Raw genomic sequence first — 20214 nt, forward strand, 5'->3', positions numbered from 1 at the left:
CCTAGAAGTGTTTCAAGTTTCTATATCAAGTAATTCAAATTTAGGATACTTTTAAGTTCCTTCCTCCTCAAACTGTTCACTTCATCACTAATATGCACCACCTGCATTTTTAGAGGCTGGAAACCCAGGATTAGATCTGACAGTAGGCATTTGCTAAAATAACACATTCATGTATTTTACTTGTTATATTACCTAAGACTTAACTAGCAATTATTTATTCCAGAACATTGTACTTGGCATCTGCTAGACACACTGGATACTGCCAAGGTTAGCTACATGGGAGTTTTCTGTGACTCCAACCTCCACCCCAGGAGAATAATATTAAGATGAGGAATCCATACTTTGTATTGGGCATATTATGATTACAATACAATCAGCAAATAAGATGCTCTTCTGAGATTACTTCATTATCCCTCCAATAAAATAAAGAAGCCCTAGAAAATATATAAAGTGAAAAAGAAAAGATAATTCTGGATTTTCACAGAGTTCTTCAACTTACCATAACAAAGCTTCAGTTACAGGAAAGTCAGTGAGCTGGTCAGTAGCAGAGTATGAATTCTTGAGCCATGAAATGGGAGAAGATAATGCTTTTCAAGCCCAGCGACACCAGTTGCTGAAGCTGAGACTTTCACCTTCATAACATGAAGCTGGAAGAACAGGTTCCACCTACTCCACTCAGTAAGAGGAGAATGTCCAAAAAGATGTGGTATATATAAATATGGAGTGAAGAAATTTGTCCTTGTTTTGTGGTGTGGCCATGCACTGCTGCACAGCATGGTTCCATAGACCCCCAAGTATGTGACTTTGGAGGAATGTAGGTTTATATACCCAGTATCTGTCAGGTACTCTGAATACAGCATGTTATCATTCAGTTTTGTTCTGATTTAAATGATGAAATTCCCTTCATTCTTCAGACTGGGTTTTATCTGGTGTAATCTGGTATTGTTCATAGACAGTGACATTTCTGCATGACAGTGGGGTTACACCAAGGCTCTGCCCTTCAGGACTCAGTGAAGAACATGTTGGTAGGGCTGCAATGAGTCGGCCTGTTTGGAACTGCTCAGGGACCATGGGATTACGTGAAGATTGTCTGTAGTGACTCAGAGATGTTGTGCTTGCAGAGGCAGTTTGGATTAACCTTTCCTTGGTGAATGCCTGGTGATGTGTTTAAGGTGCAGCAGGGATTAGGGAAAATAATCTTAGGTTGACAAGGGATGCTCTGGAAAGTTCAATAACAAACACTGTCAGTTTACAACCTTAACAGGAAAGATTTCTTTTTCTCCAACCAGCTATGTTATGTAAAAGAGAGAGAACAAATAGATAATTCAAAAAGGTATTAGAAAGCTAGGATTTCAAACCACTGTGTTTTTTTTTAATGTCTCTGCTTCCCTATTCTCTTCTGTTTTACATACCCCAGATCTGTCATATCTGTAAAAAAAGGAAATAAGCGTAAAAAATTCCTATCCTTTGGGAAAAAATTGAGTTAGTGTAATGTAATATTCTCTAGCTAGCCGTCAACAGCCCTAACAACTGCTTAGCTGTAACAGCTTCCTGATCCACTTCTTGAGGAACTCATTCTTGAGCTGACATTTTCTAATGATGATACCTATGCTCAGGGCCTACAGAATGTAGTTTTTAAGTGGTAGATAACTTTAGATCTATTACATTTTGACAGGAGACTATGAATTGCATACAATTAAACCCCATTAACTGGATACAGTGATTACTACAAGGCCAAACATTCTTTGTAGAGTTATATTTTCTTTACTATGCATCTCCATTGAAGATCAAGGTTTTTAAAAAAATAATATTCCTGTGGAGCTTTCAATCGCATGGTGATATGAACAAGACTAGGTACATACCTCCAAGTTACAGCCCAAAGAGGCCTACAAGTCACATAAGTTATCACTGCACTCAGCTCACGTCTTCAAATTTGCATTCAAAACTATAAATGCTAGGAACAACCTTTATTCATTTTTCTTGTTGCTCATGCTGAGGCAGTGGATCCAAGAACATGGGAAATATATCTGTTTTGTTACTAGGATCTATGTTGCCAAAGGCTAACTTGTATTTCTGAGGTACCCAAGCTGGTTTGGTAGAAGACATTAGAACGAAAAAGCTTCTACCAGAAAATTAATGATAGGCGTAAAGAAGGCTATTTAAGCACAATACCAAAGCAGAGGGATGAGAACAGAGCCAGCAGGAAGGACAGAGTTAACCAAACCCATCTAGGACTGCCAGAAGAGAATCACGTGCTGTTCTGGATTAGCAGAAAGATCCACAGTCTCACTAGGTAAAAGGCTAAGGAAAGCTGGGTCAGAACAAATGTGGTCAATTAGGTCACAGAAAATGGCTCCTTGGCCTGAGTGTGGACAGGAAGAAATTTTAATTGCAAATCCCTTCTTTGGTTAGACAGACTAGCTGATGTTTAAAAACCAAGCAAAGGAATCACTTTGGTCTCAGCTTAACACTGTGCCTGTGGGTAGCCCCATTTGTTTATTTTGCCTTGAACCGTCCAACATCCCCTTTGCACAAATCATCTGGTCTACAAACTCTTGGGCAGTGTCCTCTCTTCAGGGAAACCACAGCTTTCCGGCTCCTTCACAAAGCTCCAGACCTATTATATTTCAACCTGCTTGTCAAAAAGCCTAACAGGCTCTTTCAATGGCTTCCTAACATTTGAGAGTTACTGAGCTTTTACTGCTTCCTCAACCGTACTTAAAAGAGGCTGGTACTGGAAAACCTAATATATTCAATGTGACAGGGCTGGGTTTACAAATACTTGTCTGGTATCTATTGACATTTAAAAACAATGTTAGTGACAAAAATGTAATTACTCCTAAATTATGGAAACAAGAAGCCAGGCATACTGAATGAACTTTTTTTGAACCTCTATTCATTTCACTTCAGATTTTGGCAGAAGGTTTTGCTGGTTTCTATTTTATCCTAACCAGTTTATCCATGTTCCAGACTTTGTATGTTCTGTGGCTGTAAAGCTTTCCTGTGGAATTCACCCATTGCCACAGAACTGTGCTGGAGAAACCCATCTCAGCTCTGAAAAGAGAATTTTCTTGTGCTCATATGTACAAATAAAATTGAGAACATGCTCCAAACATATACTGACACAGCTCACTCTTCATCGTGTTTCAGACTGTCTCAAATTGCAGTTCTGAAAGGTTTAAACTGCCTCATCTATCTCAGCAGGGGCTGGAAGGATTTCCCTCTTCCAGTCTTTAGAGTCTGCTGATTTGTACTGTGCCATAGAATTTGTACTGTGCTACCGAATTCCCTGTTTTACTGCTGTCTAATGCTTTGTTTCCTTTCTCCCAAATTTGCTAAAATCCACCTACACAAATGCCTCTTCCTTTCTAATTGCAGTGGACATAAATTGAAATACGGGGAACTCCATTTAAATGTCCTTTTAAGATAGAACTTCTACTGTAGGTATGATTGGACACTGGCACAGGTTGCCCAGAGAATGGGTGGAGTCTCCATCCTTGAAGATACATAGAACATGACTGGACAAGGTACCTGGGCAGAGCTGAACAGTGGCCGTGGACTATTTCCAGTGGTCTCTTTTCACCTCAGCTGTTTTGCAACTGGGTGAATTTCTTCATGGAGGAAGATGTTTGCTGTGTTTTAGTATTTTTTCTGCCTGCACTGTTTCACAGTCCTCTCCAGCAACCACCCAGGGACCTAATGAGCCTATACAGGTCAAGTCCACAGTGTCAGCTTACCAATCCATACACTGCCCTACTGCAGCTGGAAAATGATATTTCAGCAAAGCCCTAGAAAGAAATTTTCCTGTCTGTATGGAAGGGTGCTAAGGATTCATCACAATTGCCTGGGTAGGAGGCAGAGAGCTGCCTTGATGAATACCTGCCATCTCTCCAGCTGAATGAATTCACAGAGAGACAAAAAAAATGCTAAAGGAACAAAGATGAGTTTTGGTACAGAAAGATTACAGGAGACTTGCAGATGTAGCAGAGGTGATGTGCTGGCACAGAATATATAATTCAATGAGTTGTGTTCATAGCATACCATGACCTCCACAAACAGCTGTGTTGACTAGATTTATTTCTGGCTCTTCCTACATCTCAGTACAGCAAACCAATACTGAGACTCATGTAAAGTAACAGAAGGCGCTTCATTGCCCACTCTCAATCCATTTATTACACCACTGTTACATTTTGCCTTAAACTAAGGTGGGATTTTGGCTGGAGAAATGTAGCCATCTCAAATTTAAGTACGTAGTATCAGCTACTCATCCAGGCTCCCCTTAGAACTAATCAAAACAAGCAGACATCTCAGAAAACCAAACTTCACTCCCCAGATTAGAATCTGTGGCAGGTGAAAGCAACAGAGGTTCAGAGAATGTTGTTGTGCATCTAGGTTTCCTTTAACATCAGTAACCAACAACTTTTAGGTACCAAAAATTGGTTTACGAGCTTCCTATGATGGGCACTCACCTTGTCACTGTCACTTCACTGCAAAGAAACAAACAAGGCATTCCAAGTTTAGTTAACTACCACAAAAAATATTTTTAGCTGCCCCATAACACTGCTCATCTGAAGTGGAACAACACAAACTGAAAAGCCTACAAGCAACTAAATATTTTAGTCCATCCAAGAAGAGCCCAAACAAATGTCCTGATGTCTCCTATTGGCTGTAGCAGGTAAAATGAGAGTAGAGGCTGGTTACCACATTTTCTGTCACTTTCTAAGAACAAGCATTTAGGGATCAGAAAGTACTTTAGAGTCACCATCACAAGCTTCACAATGGACCAAAGAAAATTCAAGCTATACTTCATTAACAACTGGAAATGAACCGGGGGTGGGAGTGGTGAAAATCAATCTTCAAAACCATTAAGAAATGAAAGCTACCTGTAAGATACCGTGACAGCAAAAGTTCCAAAATTGAATGAAGCATGAAAATTGCTTGGAAGAGTAGGACACAGGTGGGAGTCAGAAATCTTTTTGCCTAATTTTGTCTCTGATGCACTGAAATTACTTTGGCAGATCTTTTATAACCTTTGTGCCTCTATTTCCACATCTGTAATTCAGATCACAGCTAACCTGGTAACGTTTACCCCACAAGGATACAGAAAGGCTTGAAAGTTGAAATCCACAATGTGGCTTAGGAAACACAATTATTAAAAACATGAGCATGTAGGAGATGATCAATAACAGCTCTAAACAGTATTTCAAAATCAGGAAGGGCAGTCTCAGTCAGTGGCTCAAACAGCTGGAACTGATAAAGTGTGTCCCCAACTTAATTGCTCCATGGAGACTGGGACTTCTGTTCACTTCCAGAAGCCTCTCCCTCAACTGCCAGCAATACTGCTCTATTAATCAATGCCTAAGCACAAACCAAACAACAACAAAACCAAATTGCCCTGACCTCACACAGCTGGGAGTTCCTGCACCTAAACCACAAAGGTTCAATAATATCTTTCTTTGGTGGGAACAAGTGTCCTGAAAATAACTAATCCATAGCATAATGAACTGCAAGAGTACCAAACCACCCACAGACACTCAGATGATGGCACAGGTAGGAATTCAGCCTTACAGCATGCAGCCTCATTGAGAGACGATGCACCACGAGCAAGCCACACACTGAAGGGTAATACAAGAAAATGTTGCAGGATTAAGTTATATTCCAATCCCTCTTTAAACATCATCTGTATACAAAAAATTAATGTGAAAAAGAAGGTAATTGAGTTACCACAATGAAACACTGAAATGTGAAGTGATAGGTAATAGTGTCCTTAAACTACACCAGAAGACCCATTTCCTAAAGACTCTGTTCAAGTGCAAAGCTGTCGGTAGTGTTAGTGTTAACTAATGACAGCAGGGATTTCATCCCATTTATACCAGGCTGTTAAGTTTCCACTATCTGTGAAAAGCTGATGTAGTTAAGCCATGGGAAATAGACGAAAGTTACTGGAATTAGTGAGGGTGCATATGTTTCTGGGTTTCTAGGAAGGCTGAAGTATGACATTTTCATAAATGTGTGGAAACTTTTGATAGCATTCCAGTTGAAACAAACTTGTAACAAATCCTGTGGAGAGGTTCATTCAACAGGATGAGCTAAGCAAGAAAACAGTCAATTCTGGCTAGTTGCATGGATATTAGCAGCAGCTGTGAACTCAGTAAACAGCCCTGTTTTCTGGTTGTCAAAGAGCTGCTAAAGCAGATGTGAAATGCATCAAAAATAGGTCACAAACAGAAAACATGCAAGGGAATGCATCAATATCAGAGTGATCTGAAAATAAGTAATGCTGGAACATCTCAGTAGTGTTTATAACCCTGAAGTATACCAGCTCAGAGCAGCATCCAATAGGCTGCTTCACATGGTTCTTATGACAGGACCTTCCACAGACAGCACTGCATGAATAAAGGTGTGGCACTCTCAGCAGGTGAAGCGTCAGACAGAAGAAAAGGTACTGAATTGCACTCTGCTTTTCTTTGAATTAGGCTTTCTGAGAGAGGCTTTCATTCCTGTCTTTCCCCTCATCCCCAATCTCAAACTCTACAATTAACTCAGACTGAGCTATCACAATGAGCCAAACATGGAATTTGCCACTACAAACAGATTACAAACTCACTTGTCTGCCAGGCAGCCCTCATGCAATAGCTATTCCTACATGGACTGGAATCATCACCAACATGGTAATTATATTCTCCCCTTTTTTCCCTTTCCATTTTAAAAGCCCATAGGGCCCACTCCTTGTAATTCCCTCATATGGAGATCCACTCAGATCTACCTCTAGGACTCCTGCAGTACTTAAAACACTTAAGTTCCTTTATTACCAGATACATAATGGAACAAGATTTAACTCTAATGGGGCAGATTAAGAATAATAATGTACTTGGGCTATAATAGGACTAAACAAGGCACCTACGTGTGCCATCATTCCCCCGGCGAGCCTTTGTGTGGCTAGCACAGCTTTTTCCCATGAGAAATTTTCTTGTGTTTTATAAATAAAGATAAAGTTTGGATGTTGTTGGAACAGTGTCCCAGAACTTGGACAGTGCAGGCCTGGCCAATCAGGCCTGGGGGAAGGCTTCTGACCGACCAATCTGGGTGACTTTTGAGAACTCTATATATGTGATGAAATCAAAACAATAAAGGTCATTCCTTCTTGCCACTGAGAACTGGTGCTTTCATTACTCTTCTAGCTGCTCAACAACGACACCTTTGTGGCCTTCACAGTGCAGGTGTGAGAAAGTCTTTGGCCAAATGCCTTCAACAAACGGAGTCCAAGCACCATAACTTGAAGCACGCTCAAATACTTCCAACAGTCTGCAGGCGAGACACTCTCCTTTATCTGATTGCTTTTACTTCCATTACCATGGCAGGTTTTACCCCTCCACACCTAAACACTGTACAATAAGCGTTAATAAGGTAAGATTAATCAGACAAAAAACAAACAAAAAAAAGCTTTTAATATAACCTATACGTAATAAGATAAATTCTTATGTTTAACTGGGAACACAGGTCTTAGGTAAGGGTAACTTATTCAGCAACTAAATGGCTCTAAAACAGTGTTTAACACAGAAACACTGAAGAGACTTCAGACATACAATGTTTTAGACCAGCAACCAGGCTTTTAGAATTTGTCCTCTCTCCTTCAGAGGAAGGGAGGAGGAAAAAAGAACCACTTATATTCAATTCAAAAGAAACCTTTTGTGGCTTACATTCAGTTAGAAGCCTTTGTTGAAACAAATGGTCAAAGTTTCAGCAAGGATTTCTTAGAGACCAGAATCTAAGGTGACGTGGTAATTGACAACCAGGTGAAAACTGGCAAGATAAACACAATAATCATCGTTATCAGTGGTTATGTGGGAATGCTCAAAGGTCAGTTTGCTGGGTTTTTTTTCTAAGCTAGTGAGCTTTTATTTTTATCATTCATCTAAGCAATAACTCAAAAGTAGTCATATTTCCTAAAGCTAGAGGTGTGAATCTTGGAGGCTGAAGCATGTGGCTGCACTCTGCTCTTTTGAAGAACGGTTTTCTAGAAAAGGAGCCTGGAGAGGGAGAACAGAAAGCTGTTACTTTCCTACAAGGACATAAAAGGATTGTTTCATTCTTTCATAAGAAACTGGGCTACGTACTTGTACTCAGTTCTTGGCCAGCTTGTTCCCTCCCCTCCTCATGGGGCAGCACATTAAATGCATTTGGCCGCTGTTCTCTGAGTGCTGCGAGTGCTTTCATTCCAGTGGTGATGCGAGTTTGTGAAGCAGCTTGGGTGGGTAGGGACAGGAGCAGATTTAAACCATTGCTGACAAACCATTTAAGAACATACTTTCTGTCCCTACAGGTTGCAGTTCAAGAGTAAGCTCTCACTTCCAAAAACAGAGCAATATGCATTTTTACCAAGTAAATATCATGCAGACAAATCAGATGGTAACTATTTCAGCAAACTTGGCGTGAGTTCCGTTTACGCAATGCTTTCCAAATGTTCCATATTTGCAGAATAAAGATAAAAACTCTGATCTTTGTAGTCTGAACTTGTCTGCTCGTGTTTACTTTTCCTTTTTGGCTGAAACAGAACTTTTATGTACATTAAATCAGATTTAATACGGCAAACCTACATAAATCCCAATGAAAGAACTGTCAGCTGTCAAGGTTTCGCTCAGAATTTGGGGCTTCTGACACTTGAACTTTATTTTCTCGAGGTGCTTTGAGATGCACTTAGACTGGACCAAAAACGAATTCCATAAACTTCTTCCCTGAATTTTTATTGACTTAGTGACAGAGAAATTCTTCCTCAAAGACAACTCATAAACTATTTGTCATCAAATCCTTTTACAGTCAGGCACTGAGTTACCTTTTGTGCTTTAATCTGTTGATAGAGTGTTTAAAGTGGTGCTTACCCCAAGATTTCCACTAGCTGCAGCATGTTTTGAAAATCTGAAATGCCTTACTTCAACTTGCCTGCAATGATCTGTGTTTGTCTAGTAGGAAGCATAAGGAAGTGAATGATTAATTACACTCTTCCCAGTAATTTAGAAGTGTTGATGAATGCCAGGAAACATCATAATGAGTACTGAAAAAATCCCAAAGGCAATACATTGGAAGCCTTATTGCTGCTTTCAATAGACACAAAATAATTGAATCTGCTAATTAGACATTACCTTTTAAAAAAATAAATAATAATAGGTACATTTCACGCTGTCCATATTTTTGTGCAAAAATCACAAGCTGAGCACATACAACTGTAGCCAACAATTGTTCATCATCACAACCCAGCAGCTTAATCTCAAAATTGGCAATGTACACAGACATACCCACAGTCAAATAATTTCAGTAGACATCTTTCAGTCTGTCATTCACTAAGCAGCTCTGTGCTTCAAGTGCATTCTGTGGTGAAACAAGCAGAAAATATTTCTGGTTTTCACTGTCATCTCAAACTAGGAGATCACGTAAGGTACTTTGTTATGTGGTTCACACAGCCTTTTGCACAGATCACAGGGTAAAATTGCATATTTGGGAAAATACAACATGCTACACAGTCCATTCAATTATTTGGAAAGCATTCTAAGTTGTTAATTATATACACCAAGAATCTCTACAGGATTGGTAAAGTTGAGGATTTTCTCTGGAACAACTCGAAGAGATTTTGTTGCTCTATTCACACTATATTAATTTCAACACCATATTTTATATAGTTACTTAGCTTAACAACTGCACAAAGTCTCATATCTTTAGTTAATCACATAATTCTTTACTGGGAGGATGCTGGTGCACTGGAACAGGTTGCCCAGAGAAGCTGTGGATGCCCCATCCCTGGCAGTGCTCAAGGCCAGGCTGGATGGGGCTCTGAGCAACCTGGTCTATGAAAGGTGTCCCTGTCCACAGCAGGGAGCTGGAACAAGATGATCTTTAAGGTCCCCTTCCAACACAAACCATTCTATGACCCAGTGAGGTTTGCAGATTTCCATGAATTTGAAAAAACTGAGTTTTAGAGTTGATGCTTTAGAGAGCCAACAGGAAAACTGTGAAGTTAGAGCCTCAGAACTGTCCCCTCACAAACACACTCACATACGAACACGTATTTTTATTTTTCTTATCTCTCTTGATTACTCACTAAGATGATGTCGTTGAGGAACATATTCAGGTAAAAAGCGAGCCTGACAGTATCAGGAAACAATTCTCTTTGGGAACTATCAAGCATCCATTTATTTTTCTTTTTTCATCCCCACTCTTCCCTTGCACAGCACTGTTGCTCTGAAGCAGCAGCTTTAAGGGGCAAGTTCCAGCATTTTTCCTTAAGATTAAATTAAACAATAACCAAACCAACCAGTTGTAGTGTCTGATTAAAACCCAAGGACAGTAACAAACCACTTCCCCATTGCAGCATCTATGCTTTTTAAAATAAGATACTGAAACCCAAAGTGAAGCACAAGGTGTAAGTAGTGAGAGAATATAATAGGCAGATGTGTCGCTACTCTGAATGTCTACAAAGACAAGATTTTTTTTAAGCTGCAGAGGAAGATCAAGTGTTGTGACTGCTGGGTTACACAGCAATATGCCACGGGAAAAAAAGAGTCATCCAAACATCTCGGATGCTACAAACATCAAGGAAGGGCTTGGCATGTAGCAAAAAGACACGCTAAACAAAATTCCCAGAAAGATGTATAGACACACATCTGATTTGCTTTAGTTAAAGTACCTTAACTCTGTATGTGAATCACCAGAGACACCAACCTGACATCCGTTGACCCTGAGTGAGGGAATTTAGATCCCCTCACAGCACATAGATGTTTCTTCTTTATGAGAAACATGACTGATGGAATCGACTGAGGGATCTCCAAGAGGCATTTTGAATCCTCAGTCTAAACGGACAGTGGGGGAACAACCAGGAGCAACCCACGGGGGCCCAAGGCTCACACTGCTTACAAGAAAAGTGAATTGCAAAGAAAGAAGCACATCAAAGTTACGTGATGTTTTAACCTTCAATGTGAGAAATCCTGTTGAAACTTATATTAATGCAGAAGAAAAAGAAAAATTCAGAATTTCTTTTTTAACGTGCTAGAGACTAGTTGAACAAAGTCAGCTTTTCCAAGCCCTAAGCAATGCTTCATGGTATATGAAGGATACAGATTCACTTTAATTTTATTAAATAGTTACTTGAAATCAGGTGATTGAGGAAGAGGCTTTATCTAGGGATCAAAGCTCAGCTATTTTTTCCTCCAATACAAAACGCCACTGTAAGGATTCCAGCCTGGAAAAAACCCCTATGCTACAATAAATGTAGAAATGCTCCCAGAGATTTCATAAGTGCAATCTGAGTAGATGTGATCACTACATGTCACGTTGGCAGCTACATGGTACTTGCATTCATTTTTAGCAGGGAGAACTGTGGAACGTGTGGCTAAATGGGAGGGAATACAGAGTGGGCCAGAGAAACGGGAAGGGTTAGGAAAACATTAATGAAAAATTAAAATACTTGTTTAGTCAAAGAAAGAAGAGATGAGAGATGGCAGTAGGTTTCCAAGGTGTAAAACGTTGGGCTTTTAGACACTAAAAGATTGTATGTGACCCTTTGTGCACGTACTACCATGAATGCAATTTTCTGTAGTAGAGAGGATTGAGTTGAATATTAAGAGGAGAGCCTTTCCAGCTGTAGCTATAATTACACAGCAGAACCCAGGGGATCATAGTATCCTCCTCGTTGGAGGGGCTTAAGTTAGAAACTCATGTGTCAAGAGAGTTTAAGTGCAGATCCTGCCTAAAAGGCGGTGAGGTACAGGATGACCTCCCGAAGGACACTCCTGGCTCGCCTTTCAGCGGCGCTCCTCATCCCGGAGACGCCCAACAGGCAATTACCGCCCGGCCCCTCGCCGCTGCCATCCCCGGCCCGCCCGTGCCGCCGCGCCCGTGCCGCCGTCACCCTGCCCGCCGAGCCCGAGCCCGAGCGGCAGCTAACCGCCGGATCCCCGCCGGCAGCGGCACGGCATGGGCCGGGGGGCACCGACCGACAGGGGATGGCACACGGGGCGCTGCTCCGCGTTACTACCGAGGGCGCTAGTGAAAGGGTTACAATAGTTTTAAAAAAACTACCAAATGTTGGCCGGGGGGGGTGCGGAATTAACCTTCATCTGGAATTACTTGCAGGACATTGCACTGGATGTGACCGCTGCTGTTGCGGGAGGCCACACAGCTCCGGAGCCCCGCGGAGCCCCCTCAGTCCCGCAGAGCCGAAACTGCGGAGCTCCGACACCCCCGCGGGCGGAGGAGCTCTGGGTCTGGGTGGGCGGCTGCAGCTCTGCGCCCCCTGGCGGCCGCGACCGGCACCGGCAGGATCGCGCGCGCGATCGCCTGCGCGGAAGTACACGCGACCGCCGCGAGACACGGCGCGCGACACGACACGAGCACCAACACGAGACGGGGCACGCGCACCTGAGCGAGACGCAGCACGCGACAGGGCACGTGACCGTCCACGAGATCCGGCCGCGCGACAGGGCGCGAGACTGAGCACGCTAAAGTCGGCCGCGCGATAGGGCACGCGCACTTGCGCGACAAATACCACGTGCCAGGGCACGCGCACCTGCGCGAGACCCAGGCACGTGACAGAGCGCGAGACAGGGCACGCGGAGGTCGGCCGCGCGACAGGGCACGCGCACTTGCGCGAGAAATACCGCGAGACAGGGCACGCGACACGTCACGCGGACCTGCGCGAGGCCCAGGCACGTGCACCTGCGCGAGACGCCGGCACGCGACAAGGCACGTGCACTTCCGCGAGGTATAGCGCGCGACAGGGCACGTGACATTGCACGCGGAAGTCGGGCACGCGCACCTGCGCGAGATCCAGGCACGCGACAGGGCACGCGCACTTGCGCGAGAAATACCACGTGACAGGGCACGAGGCACGGGCGCGAGACAGGGCACGGGACAAGGCACGTGCACCTGCGCGAGACGCTGCCACGCGACAAGGCACGTGCACTTGCGCGAGGTGTAGCGCGCGACAGGGCACGAGGCCCGGGCACGCGCACCGGCGCGAGACCCAGGCACGCAACAGGGCGCGGGACGGGCCGCGCGCCGTTGGTACACGCGCAGTGGCCGCGGTGACACCGCACAGCGCCCAACCGCCGGGGCGCGAGCGGCGCCGGAGCGGCTGAAGCGGGGAAGGGCCGCGGGGACTCCCAGCATAAACTGACACCGCCCGCCGGAGCGGCGCACAGCCGGCACGCCATGACGAGGAGGAGGAGGTTAGAGAGCGAACGATCCCGTGAACCTCCTCCCAAAATCACCACGGGCGGGAAGGGGGAAAACACCTTCGAGCGGCGCTTTGCCGAGTCCGAACCCCGACGAGGGCGAGCAGGGGGGTGGTCAGAAGGGAAGCGAAGTAGAACGGGCTCTGAGTGCATAGGAGCAGAGAGGGGGAAATGCTGCATAGAGGCAAAACGGGGATGGCTTCAACTCACATTCAGAAAGGGGGAATTAATTTGTTTTTTAGGCTGAGGCTGTAGCCCCAGAGGGACTTGTGCGGTCCTGAGCTTGTGCTGCTCCCAGTCAGAGCCTGGCACCGAGCGTGACAAGACGACACACCGCAATCCCTCCCCTGACAGCGCTGTGAGGTACCTGCCTGTCCTTTTCCATCGGGAACCAACAGCCCACTTCCTCCTCCCCACTCCCAGACTCGTGGAAGCATGATTTTTCAAACCATATCCTGCTGCTGTAAACCTTTAATTTAACAAACTAAAATATTACAAGATGTTATTATAATCTACTGGGACCTGTTACTGTAAAGTGATTCTGACAATATCAAAACACAAGGAAAGCTCATGTAGCAAAGTCGAAACCACGTAGTCAAAAATGAACATTTTAATCTGAAGCTTCAACTCTATTTTTAATTTATATCTTCAGATAATTGAAATTCAGCTTGGGCTCGTTTCTTATTTTCCATTTAAAAGTTACACACATCTGAAAGCCGTCAGGTGCTTGTTTCTGCTCTAGAAACATTCCCACATTTGCCTGTGCTTTCTCCTCAGCAAAAATTAGCACTGTTTGGCTTCTTCACTGAAACCCTCCATGTTGGATTGTAGGAGCAGGAAGGTTTCAGCAGAAGGTTTCCCCCACACAGCCCAAGGTCACCTCACACAGGCTCAGTGATGTTACAGCTCCTTGTTTTCCATTAAGGACTCCTGTGGGGCTGCAGGCGTGGGCTCACCAGTACCATTCTAGCATCATCATCATCACCATAGCTGTGAGCAAGTACAGCTTCTCTGCAATTTAATTTACTGTTTAAACAAGCACAAACCTCACAGAACATCTGCCCTCCAATTATTATAGAGGAGATTCAGTGATACCGACTTCTTAAAAGATTCAAAGACAGCAGAATAAAGCAATACAAAAAGTTCTATTGATTTCCAAATCCCAACCACAGGAAGTCACTTAACTGAAGAAATTGTGACTTGTTACTGGCTCTACATGGAGAGAAAGGAGCACACCCACACCCACAAAAACCACCAAACCCAAGTCTCCCTGTCTACTCCAACTGACAGAGGGAAATGCAGATTTACTAACCAAAGTCCCACTAATGTCAGTGTGACAGAGAAGAGGCAGACCTCTCTTGGCATCAAGTGCCAGAGACCCTACAGCATTCCTGAAGTTTTCAGTAAATGAGAAAACAGGTGTCCACCTTTTACAACTTGAAGACGTCAGCATTTTTTAACAGAGGTGCTGATTCCTGCAGAATAGATTGAAGTCCCATTTCAAGAGTCTTCTCTTATTTACATTTAGCATCTCTTTCAGAAATCCGCCTAGGTCTCCAGAAGTCCATGGATCACCAGTTAAATACTTTCTCAGACACAAGTACATGCTTTCATAGCCTACAAAACCTAGCACAACCAGGCAGGCAGCCAGAGTGTGTCTTCAGGGTTTTTTTGACTGGCATGACTTAACAGCATGCCTTTTATTTATTTATATGAGGTACTCTTGTGACAGAATGGGGAGGATATACACAGAGATGTTAAGTATCTGTTCAGCTCTTCCCCATCATCTGTTTCATGCTGGCACAGTGACTTGCAGAAAGCACTGGAGCCTATCTGTTTGCATCCTTGGCTCAGAGTGATTACCTGTCAGGGTAGAATACACTGCCAGTACATTCCTGTGTTCCTCAGAGGTGATGCTCAGGGGATGCCATACTGTGATCCTAAAACAAAACCTTGTGATGGTCATGCATGCTACTTATATATATTTGGATTAGTGCATCAGTATTTACGCCTGTGTGTCTGAATATGAAATGCAGACAGATATGTGTAGTACCTACCAAAGTAACCAGCCCCTGAGGAGAGGTATAAACAGATAAATGACTGAAACCATTTAAAATTTAAAGTTCATGTGTGTCTCTTAGGCTGCTCACTTAAGGACCGCACTGTGAGAAGCAAGTGTGCAGACTGGAGTGCACACTAATCATTCCAACTGGAGTCCAGACTGTGCTTGTGCTCACTCCAGTGCCCTGCAGAATTCTTTGTTCTCCTGCTTCACAGGCACCTATTCAAACTATTTCCAAACTCTCATGTGACAAGGGACTGGGAGAAAAGGAAGGGACAGACAAACCTGGTTGTTCTGTGTTCTTCACAATACAGAACAGCAGCTGGCTGATTTTTTTCCCTCACCCAGACAGAATAATTGCTATGATGGAATTAAAATATTACTTCCTATATGTGAAGCAAGCAAATATGAGTTGGGGAGAGAGCACTGTAGGAAGATGAGAGCAGTAGAATGATGTGGAAGGTCATGGGAAATCCTTCTTGAACTAATTGAGAGAAAAGCAACCCAGAGGTGTGTGAACTCTGAAAGAAGTGTGTGGCAGGGAGAAACCCAGTTTCCCACTCCCTGCTATAAAAGCTTATAGTAGGGAGGCATGATGTGAAATTATGCTGTACTCATTTTCCTCTTTAACTTTGTTTTCAGTTTTGTAATTAGCAGTTCATTGTGTGCTCTGCTAGAATCACAGTGTTTCATTTTCAGCACAAACAGTGTTAAGAATGACTCAGGGAAGCAGCACCTCTAAATAGCAGAGTGCCACAGACAAACTCCTGGGTGCTGAGAGGCACCAGGCCATACTCTCCATCTCACTGATGGTGTCAAGTGTGCAGACACAGATAGGTTTTCCTCAGCTGGGTGTTAGCCAACACCCTCTTTTCCTCCAGCCCTTGAGAAGGAATGACACAGCTCCCAGGCTACTGTCACCACAGATACCTTGCCTGCCATCTAATTTTCAGGAAGCAAACAAAATTAAATACATTAAAACACACATTAAATACCTTGTTTAAAATCAGATCCTTTGCCACAAGAATATTTTTAATGACATTTTGTGTCAGACACCACCACTGCAGATTGCTTCCTCTGTACCCTGGGAAAAATTTGCCCCCAGTGTTCAGGCAAGCAGCCCGTCCCTGTGCTATCAAGTCTGCTCCACAGCTTCAAGATAGTGATGGAAATAGGAAAAAATGCAACAAAAAACAACATCTCAAAGTCTCCCACACTGATTTTAGCATACAATATGCTAGCTGGAAGACTAGGCTTTTGTACCAGAGGAGATTAACCAGGATCTGCAGTAGCACAGACAAGGATGTGCATGTGTTTTGCTGCCTATAAATAGGCTCTCCACTTAAAAAAACACAACCCAAACATCCAGCTGTTAACAACTAGACCACAGAGTCTAGGCAGCAATTGCTGCTTGCTGAATAAATCTGTGCAACCTACTCATGCTTCAATTGGCAAATGATGTACAGATTAATGTTTGATGAGAGGTGATAATATTAACATGATCTCTGAAGAGGCAGGAGTGAAACATGCTAAGCATAAAAACAGTCTTTGAACTGCTGCTCAGCAGGGCTGTGAGTGGGGCCTTCCAGAAGTGAGCATTTTTAATTCATATCTTGCCACTGGCAGGCTTGTCAAGAACAGCAAGGACTGGCAAAGAGAGGAAGGCCACCCCCACACTTAGGGGATTGTCTTTGGCTCGAGGTTTACCTCTCTCACAGGTTTCTTTGGTGATCAGTTGCCCAGCTTTGTACTAGAGATTCAGCAGTAGGAGTGCACTACAGAAGTTTTCCAAGGATGAATTTACTGAAGACAGGACAAGCCAAACTCTTCTACTAGATACAGTCATTGCAGGGCAGACTCGGGTCAGGGAACAGGAATGCAGACAAAAGTTTGCATTATGCTAAGCTCAGCTGAGTCTGATGGTTTTACAGGAGCAACCATCAAAGCTGTCCTGCAAGTACTCGGCAACAGAAGTAGAGTTTGATTGGATCATAGGAGAACCAGTGCTTCTGGAAAACACTGTTTCTCCTTGGTGCAGACTACGTGTGTTGACCTGACTGTAAGGCAGGACAGAGGTTCACAAAGCCAACCTGGTTTCATTTACTAATTTAAAAACACAGCCAAGCAAAACACCATACCACCAAAAAACAAACAAACCACTGTCAACAACAACAAACAACCCCCCTCCTTCAGTAAAAGGTCCAAATCCTGCCTTAAGGCGGGCTGATTTTGGTGATCATTTGGTCCAAAAGGCTAAGTAAGGTGACCCCCACACCACTGGGCTGCAGCCCCTCTGATACAGAACACAGCCCTTCTGCCAAGGCTGTGCATGTCTTGCACCCCATGACAAACTGGTCGTTGACACACAGGCACTTCATTGCAGTTCTGTGGTTGAGCTGGAGTTGAAGCTGCTGATTCATCTGGCTTGCATCACCTGTGTCAGAATACCTGCACCCCTGACAGGCACATCTACTTTTAAGTGTTTGACTCAGCCACACAACAGAGGTCCCTCATCACATGAAACAGCAGCTTTTGACATCAGAATACCCCTGTAAATAAAATACGGCACAACCATACCAATGTCTTGCTCTCCCTTTTTTCTTTTTTCTTTTTTTTTTTTTTTGTTTAAGTATGGTAAGTAACAAAAAGAAAGATCTTTGCAGCTTAGTTATTTAAGCCCTGAGATATTTCCCATTAAGCACGCCAATATGGATTTCAGATTCAGACCAGGCCTAGACTGCAATAACTTCTGAGACTTCAGAAGCAAGATTCCACTTTAGGTAAGCAAAGTGGAGCATTTGGAGACAGGAACTATTACAGAAACAAACCAAAAAATTCATACACATCCAGAATGACCCAACAAAAAACTTAAAAATCCCTTAAACAGGCTCTGCTGAATTTAGCCATGGTAAATCTGAATTGCACCCTCTTCCATCTTCACCTTGCTTTCAGCCAGAGCTTCCTGCTCCTGTAAAAGGAATGGAAAAATACTGCTCTTTTACGTAGTCTTCACAGGCAGCTTATGACCAGAATATAAGGCCGCATGCAAGAATATAAGGCTATAAAAGATTACAGCAAACCCTGCCAGTTCTTACCTGTCAGAGCTCTTAAAGAAAACTAATAAGGCCACACTTCGAAATTTATTCTAGCACTATTATTTTAAAGGCTGTCATAAAGTTTATGAAGGACAGAGTGCTTACTCTTTCACCACCCAGCATGGACAGCCTCTAACTAAGGGCAAACTGTGTTGTAAAGGTTTGCATAAAAAGACAAACTGCATTAAAAGCTTGAAATTCCTTTCAGAGGAAGCTAAATATAAGTCAATATATCTTAAAAGAAAAGCATGAGGATAAGGGAGGTAATTGATGGTGGAAGGCCAGAGGACACTTTTTACTTCTTTCTGGCTTTGAGCCTCTCACATGGGAATTGGTTTTGGCATTTAAAGATATTTTTTCCAGAGTGCATATCAGATAACCGTCAGTTCTAGAACAGGCACAGTGTGAAATACCTTGAGAAGCTGACATTGTATCAATAAGCCATATGTTCTCCTCTAATGGCCACGATGGGAGTCCCTTGTAAACAACAGGAGGAATTATCACAGATATTTAAAGGCTGAACATTTGCTTAATTTACTCTGAAGAGAAACATTATTAGTACCATTATGTTGGTGGTATGTTAAACCATGTACAGCAGTGAAGATCTATGGTGACAGGTAATAAAAACCAAATCACAGTCCCAAACAGTCTGAAATCCCTTTGTCGTATTCCTTTGCAAGAATGCAAGTCCCAGAGCTCAAAACATGACTGAATGACTTTTCAATTATTTTTGTATCTGTAAAGCGAATACAACTGAAAATCCTTGCTCACAATTGCACAACAGAACATGATTTCCACTCCCACTATGCATTGTTATAAATGCACCAGTACAAATTGCTAAAATGTTCCCAGCAAGGCTTGTATAAAAAATTCGTAAAGGCTTGTTCTTCACAGGTCTTCAAACTGCATTGAAATCCTTAATTTTCAAATGTTTTTCTGTGTATATTTCAGTTTTGAAGAAAAACAAGTAAACAGAGTAACCTGCAATTATGCTTTGCTTTTACAATAACTAGCACTTCTTCTAATCAGGAAAATGCAGATCTTGGATGTTCTTGCCAAGTTTAAACAGTTTTACATTTTACATATCTATTCTCTGATAATTGCTGAAATAATGTTCTTTAGTAACTAACTCGCCAAATTCCACGTTATCACTCTAAACCACAGCAGGTTCTTGGGCACGCTGACTTCTTTTTTACAATAATGAAGCTAGTCTGGAGTGAAGAAATACACAAATGGACACTAGGAAAAGGTATAAAAATTCTACCAAACATCAGCCACACAATTTTTCTAAAAAAATGAGCAACTGAAATACAAGAGGCAGGATTTCTACTGTGTATTTGCATTTTGCTTTTTCCATTTACTGCAGTAACAAACTGTTCTGTTGCACTCACATGGCTCTTCACCAGTTACACTTGCAAAACTGAAAGCCATTTGCAGAGGGAAATCAGCACAGCAGCTGTCAACAGAAGAGTAAAATGTGATGGTCCTGGTGTCATCACCTGAGCAAAATGCTGACTTTGGAACTCCAGCAATCTGACAAGACTGTTTAAGACCGCTGCAACCTCTTATTGTAAGGTTTCATGTTAGGATTTCATCTCCAATTGATCACACATGTCAGAAAAGTGTGGGATTGTTGTTACTGCTTAGGAATGCAGCTTACATCTCATGCATACAGAGAGGGCAGTACCTGGTCTAAGAATCTGTTAAATTTTCAGGAAAGGGGTTTGAACAGGAGCTAAGATGCAAGTCACTTGCTGTCTTTTTACACAGGGGACATTTTCCATCCAACCACCTTCTACACCTCAGTGACCCCTGTTCTGGGCACCTCACAGAA

General features: G+C 43.0%; 1 protein-coding gene and 2 long non-coding RNA genes across 5 annotated transcripts in view; 1 reads left to right on the plus strand and 2 right to left on the minus strand.

The window, feature by feature from the left end:
• ATXN1 (ataxin 1) overlaps nt 1–20214 on the minus strand; it is a 349836-nt gene that overhangs the window by 304987 nt on the left and 24635 nt on the right. The gene's annotated exons all lie outside the window — the stretch shown is intronic.
• Nucleotides 7702–11827, minus strand: LOC146441497 (uncharacterized). Its single transcript, XR_014850450.1, has 3 exons — nt 9294–11827; nt 8118–8960; nt 7702–8030 (listed from the first exon to the last, which is right to left on the minus strand). It is a non-coding gene; the product is annotated as an uncharacterized LOC146441497 (long non-coding RNA).
• Nucleotides 12596–13734, plus strand: LOC146441498 (uncharacterized). Of its 3 annotated transcripts, none has more exons than XR_014849935.1 (2): nt 12596–12732; nt 13466–13734. It is a non-coding gene; the product is annotated as an uncharacterized LOC146441498 (long non-coding RNA). The 3 variants fall into 3 exon arrangements; XR_014849933.1 differs by lacking the exon at nt 12596–12732 and adding an exon at nt 12740–13304; XR_014849934.1 differs by lacking the exon at nt 12596–12732 and adding an exon at nt 12740–13217.

This window comes from Lichenostomus cassidix, chromosome 2 (assembly GCF_008360975.1).
Source record: "Lichenostomus cassidix isolate B80296 chromosome 2, HeHo_3.0, whole genome shotgun sequence".
NCBI lineage: Eukaryota > Metazoa > Chordata > Aves > Passeriformes > Meliphagidae > Lichenostomus > Lichenostomus cassidix.